Source organism: Dermacentor silvarum, chromosome 7 (genome assembly GCF_013339745.2).
Source record: "Dermacentor silvarum isolate Dsil-2018 chromosome 7, BIME_Dsil_1.4, whole genome shotgun sequence".
NCBI classification, from domain to species: domain Eukaryota; kingdom Metazoa; phylum Arthropoda; class Arachnida; order Ixodida; family Ixodidae; genus Dermacentor; species Dermacentor silvarum.
The window spans coordinates 97,037,204-97,043,203 of record NC_051160.1 but is presented as its reverse complement, the minus strand read 5'-3'; positions in this window follow the sequence as shown (position 1 = coordinate 97,043,203).

Sequence of the window (6,000 nt, the reverse complement as noted above, 5' to 3'; positions counted from 1 at the left end):
AACAATAATCAATAAACATGCAATACACAGTTAAAAGAACAAGAAAAAAGTTGACGCAGTAACTCCTCTGGGAGTTGTATAAGTATGCGTAAGCACTGTGCCTCTTGCTATCTCCACGCAGCCCAGTGTCATAATCAATGTGATGAAACCTGGGGCGCTATAAGATGAAATGATTCCAAACTGTTTTGATTGCAACTTCTGCAATCCGCTTCCACGATTCGTCAAAACATTTTCGGGCCACTCCCAATTTTGCCTGTCTGTCACGCGACGTCACGAAAACCGCAATCGCTCCCCATCTGATATAACGTGTACACACTGATTATGCATGAATAAACCACACAAAACAAAAATAATCATTTCTGATTCCACGCCTTTTCGCCATTAGCTATCTGCTATTGATAGAATGCTTTCTGGCGACGCCCACTTCTCCTGTCTTTCACGCGACGTCACAAAACCGCGAAAATTCTCGTCAAAGTGACGTGTACGCGAAAAAAATGCATCAATAGACAGTTTTCAAATAGCGTTTGTCCCCTTACGTACGTTAAACGTAAGGAACTTTGCGGGACGTTACGGTGTGCGTACTTCCAAACTTGTAGTTTACCGTCGTCATCATCATCATCATCAGACTATATTTTATGTCCACTGTAGGACGAAGGCCTCTCCCCGCGTTCTCCAATTACCCCTGTCTTGCGCTAGCGTATTCCAACTTGCGCCTGCAAATTTCCTAACTTCATCATCCCATCTGGTTTTCTGCCGTCCTCGACTGCGCTTCCCTTCTCTTGGTATCCATTCTGTAACCCTAATGGTCCACCGGTTATCCATCCTACGCATTACATGGCCTGCCCAGCTCCATTTCTTCCGCTTAATGTCAACTAGAATATCGGCTATCCCAGTTTGTTCTCTGATCCACACCGCTCTCTTCCTGTCTCTTAACGTTAGTCCTAAGATTTTTCGTTCCATTGCTCTTTGTGCGGTCCTTAACTTGTTCTCGAGCTTCTTTGTTAACCTCCAAGTTTCAGCCCCATATGTTAGCACCGGTAGAATGCATTGATTGTACACTTTTCTCTTCAACGACAGTGGTAAGCTCCCAGTCAGGATTTCGTAATGCCTGCCGTATGCACTCCAACCCAATTTTATTCTTCTGTAAATTCCCTCCTCGTGATCAGGGTCCCCTGTGAGTAATTGACCTAGATAAACGTACTCCTTTACAGACTCTAGAGGCTGACTGGCGATCCTGAATTCTTGTTCGCTTGCCAGGCTATTGAACATTATCTTTGTCTTCTGCATATTCATCTTCAACCCAATTCTTACACTTTCTAGATTTAGGTCCTCAATCATTTGTTGTAATTCGTCCCCATTGTTGCTGAATAGGACAATGTCATCTGCAACGGGTGCTAAGTAGTTTACCGTACGGGAACGCAAACGTAAGGAGGACGTTATAAAACAGGCCGCCGCCTGGTGTTTTGTGCCAAACTTATCTAAGCCAAGACAATCCATTAGCAGTCATCTTGTTGTTGCTATGAGGAAGCGTCTCTATAGGCCTACAGGTGCCGGAATAGCTGAACGTTCTCAGAAATTGGAATCGCTATGTGCTTATAACTAACGTTTCAGGTGAGTTGGAGAAAGCGAAAGCCCATTTCAATAGTGAGAGCGTAGCCATGACGAGGATTCGCGCTGAACCGGCAGCCATGGGAGCGCCATGTTCGACAACGCTATTTCTTAGCGTCCGCAAACATTACGAAAGTTAAAATCGCCAAATAACGTACGTTATCATAGCGCACGTAAACCTCCGAAACCCAATAACGTTCGCAGCATGCGCAGTGAGGACGACGCTGTTTCTTTACATAAGTAATGCGTTTACGTTTGGCTGCAAACGCAAAAATAAAGCTGTCTAATATACTGAACAAAACTGAAAATTTCTCTGCATAGCCGCAGACTTCGCCGTTCCGAGCGAAATAGAAGATGGCTGCCCGCCGATCGCTCAGACCCTCGCTACTCGCACCTGCCGGTGAGGATGTATTTATTTGCGCATGATAAACCGTTTTGCGTGGCAGTAAGACGTTATCGAGCCCTTTCGGCATGCATACGACATCGCTCTCCCAACTCTTGCTTGCTGAGGATCCATTTTAGCGGATTTCTTATCCTTCCGTTGCACGCCGCCGCTATTTTCGACCAGCCATCGCAAGCTAAGTGAGGCGAAGCAGACCAATAGGAGAAGCGGGCACCCGCCTCTTCATGCGGTTGTCGTTTTCACTGTGCTGGCTCGGCCCCATCGAAACCCTCTCCACTAGAGCGGGCTCCTCGCCTCTTGTCAGCCAATTACATAAGAAAAACCGCCGAGTGTAGACAATGTTATTGGTTTGGACAGCGAGTAAAGGTGACCTCCTATAAACGAGGAGAGTTTGATTGGGTTTTGCAGACAACGCTACGGGTCCCCGTCCGATGCTTGCGTCAGTGGTTACGTAAATTGGACGTCAGGAGTTTGCAATCAAAACAGTTTGGAATCATTTTACGTCATAGCATCATTGATCCATCCAGTACAAACGACAGCGCAGCGGCAACACGAACTGGTGCGGACGAGCGGCGCAAGGTGCATTGATGACGCAAGCAAAGGACTGCAGGTGGCGGTGCCGCTCCGATCATTATAAGCCGTTATCGCTCTTTAGGGCTTTATTCTTTCGCCTCGAACCATTATGAACCATGACAAAACCTACCCCGGTGGCGGCTGCGTGTGGCACGGTTGCGCGGACCGTATCTTGGAAGTAATCTGCCGTGCCGACAGAGAGTGCCGCCTGCTGATATCTTCGCGCGATGTGTTCTCGCCGTGTCCTTTGCGTTGTAGATGCGCGGGCCCGTATCTGGAAAGCGATTTGCGAAAGGGGAAGAGTACGGCGTGTGTTCTCGCTGATTCATTGGCAGTGAAGCCAGAGCCAGCACGAAGGTGAATTCCCCATTTCGGTGGGCGCTATCGTGAAAGCGAGCCTCTTAAAGGTGGATACACACGCGAGGGTAAAATCCCGCGTGTTCCGCGGACCAAACAGTCACCTGACCACTTGCATCCGGCGCAGCCGAGTTAGGGGCTTTAGCATTCCCACAGCCGCAGCGCCGTTTGCGGAATCCGCGTGCTTACTTTCGACTCCAACGCATAGCAGCCACGCGTTCGCATAACCGGCGTGCTCTATATTTCATAGCGTTGTGAATCCCTCATCAAGAGCCAAAAAGTGACGGTTGCCTCGTCACTTAGCGTTTTCTTGTGCACCTCACTCATGTTGAGGTCGGGCAGGCTGCGCGGTCTGAGTAAACAGAAATGCGCGCGCAACCACAACTCGCCTTTCCCGCTGCACCACAAAAAAAGCACATGCGGTCACTGCTGCACATCAACAACACAAGTGGCTTCAAGCTGACAACACATGTCAATGAATGTGGTTCATTCTTATGTGTGATGACTAGAGACCGAATTTTAGGCAAATACCTTTTTTGTTCCTTGCGTTCCTATCGCCCCACTTTGATATATGAGCATGAATTAGATGTTAAGAAGGGCTTTTATAGTGTTTTTATGTGCCTATAAATGCCTATTTTGGCATTTGTGCCTAAATGCCTATAAATGCTTATTTTCCATATCGGCGCGCCTATAGGAACACTATTTAGCCTCAAGTTCCGCTTTCTAGTGCAGTTAGAGACCGTTGTTCGTGTTTCCGGGCAACATTGACTGTTGGAACTCTATGGGGTTCAACCTAGTCCTTTAGTTCAACCAACTCCCGGAAAGCAACTGCTTGCAGCATTGAAATGGGACGCGCCGGCCAGCATACGCAGCCACGCTGACATTGCGCTAGCGGTTGGCGAATGCGAAACCGCGGAGAGCCGTGAGGGAAAAGGAAAGTGAAGAGCAAAAGAAGAAAGAAAAATGTGATGTGCACGCAGCTTTTGTTTTACTTGTTATTTACTTTTTAAGGTGTTCACCGCCATCAGGCGTTCCTTCTCAGCGTACGAGATCATTCTCAGTGACAAGAGGCACAATTTTGAATCCGAAAATCTGGAGATGGTGGTAGTTTGCTATTGTTTCCACAATCTTCACAGCGAATCTTAGACTACGTTCCGTGTGCTCACGATACATATTTCTTCAAACATGTGCACTTCGAATGGGCGGAAGTGTATTTGGCAGTGTTGGGACGTCTGGCCTGTACAATTCGGATGATGTCATTGTATATGAGAAAATTGCGAAGAGTTGTATCTAACAGTCCTCCTGTAAGAACATGCTAATTTCTTAATAAATCGTACTCTTTCTTGTATTTGTTATTTGTCTGTTTTTGTTGTGTCTTAAATTAATTGCGTCAGGCAGACATAAAGTATCGTTTTTTTTAATCAGTATTCCCAGCTTTCAAGCGTTCTTTTTCATGCCTGTTTCACTATATGCGACGCTCGAGTACAGTGGCCATTGAACATGAATATGAGCAGTGTGCTTCTTGAATGAAGCCAATTGATCGTCATTAGTCCAGCAGTTTTATGGGACAATTGCACGGCTATGTTCAAGTGCTGGCGCCTTTGTGCCATCATAGCCAATAACATTTCTTGTTTTCCTATCGTAGACATAGGCCGCACACGTCTTCGTTTGAAATTATTTGCATTTATGCAAAAATTTATTGTGCCTATATTTGCGACGTTGGAGGCGTAAAACGTTGTTTTGCCTGCCTATTTTTGGCGCCTAAAACGCTCTTTTGTAATGCCTAGAGATCCTGCCTCTAGTGATCACCATACCTAGTGTCTTTTCTGTGATTAGAGACAGCTGCCCCTTGTCAAGCTATTCATTCACTATTCCTAGAAAACTGTTTAAAACGTTCGATGGTTAATTGATGTGACTTCCCCATAGATCAAGCAACCACCTGCTGCTAATAACCTTGCTCTAACAGCTGACGCTGCGATCAGGTCGTTGGTCCATAAATATATCGAAAACAGCACACGCCTAAGGACGAATCCCTGCCCCCCCCCCCACACACACACACACACACTCCGACTCGACATCACAAATTTCTGATCGTTTCTTGTTAATACGAACAAAGTGCCAGCGATCAGTAAGGAATTCCTGAAACCAGTAACTACACCATTTTTACCTAAATCACTTGATGTTTTTGTTACTTTAATATTATTAGCTTTAACATACGCCTTGTTTAAATATTTTTATATCATAGTGATCTGTCCCTTACCGTCAAGTATAATTGCACAGTCATGAGCACTTTCTAGTAACTGTGTTATTGTTGATAATCTCTCCTGAAAGTCTTGCTGATAGCCGCTGAGAATTCCATTCGGGATTAGTTACTGTCTAATGTGTTTAGAAAATGTATGCTCCATCACAATACGGCAAGTTGATGTGACCGCAATAGGCCGCAAACTTGTAATCGATGCTATGTCCCCGTCTTCAAATACCGTTGCGGCCTTACTAATATTCCAGTCTTCGGGGAATTTACCAAAGCAGATTAACACTGTGAAAGCATTGAAAATGTACCTATACACTCATTCCGCGTATCTCTTTAAAGTAAATTCCGTATCTCACACCGATCTCTGGCATTATTTGTGTTTAGATTGAACCGTAAGTTTATTATAATCTCATATATCGTGATCAGTTCTTCCACAACTACAAGATTCCCGGACAGCACAGGCTCGGACAGCTTTCCATCATAAGTAGTGAATACGCTTAAAAAGAATGTATTGAAGGGATCAGGTGTTGTACGTTTCTTCTCAGTAAGTCCATGTTCTCTGTCTATTTCAGTAACTGCTTTTTTCTTTGGCCTAAATGCCTCCAAAGCTTTTGAGGAGTTCCGCGCAAAAAGGTATCTATCCTAACTCTGAAATACTTTTCTTTTGACTCCTGCATTTTTAATTTTACACTTTCCTTATTAAGTTACTTATTTAGTCATTATGGTCCGAATTATGTGAGCGCTTAAACACTTCCCTGTGTCTGGCGAAGTTTTTTTTTTCAGTTGTATAATATTTTTTGTAATCCAA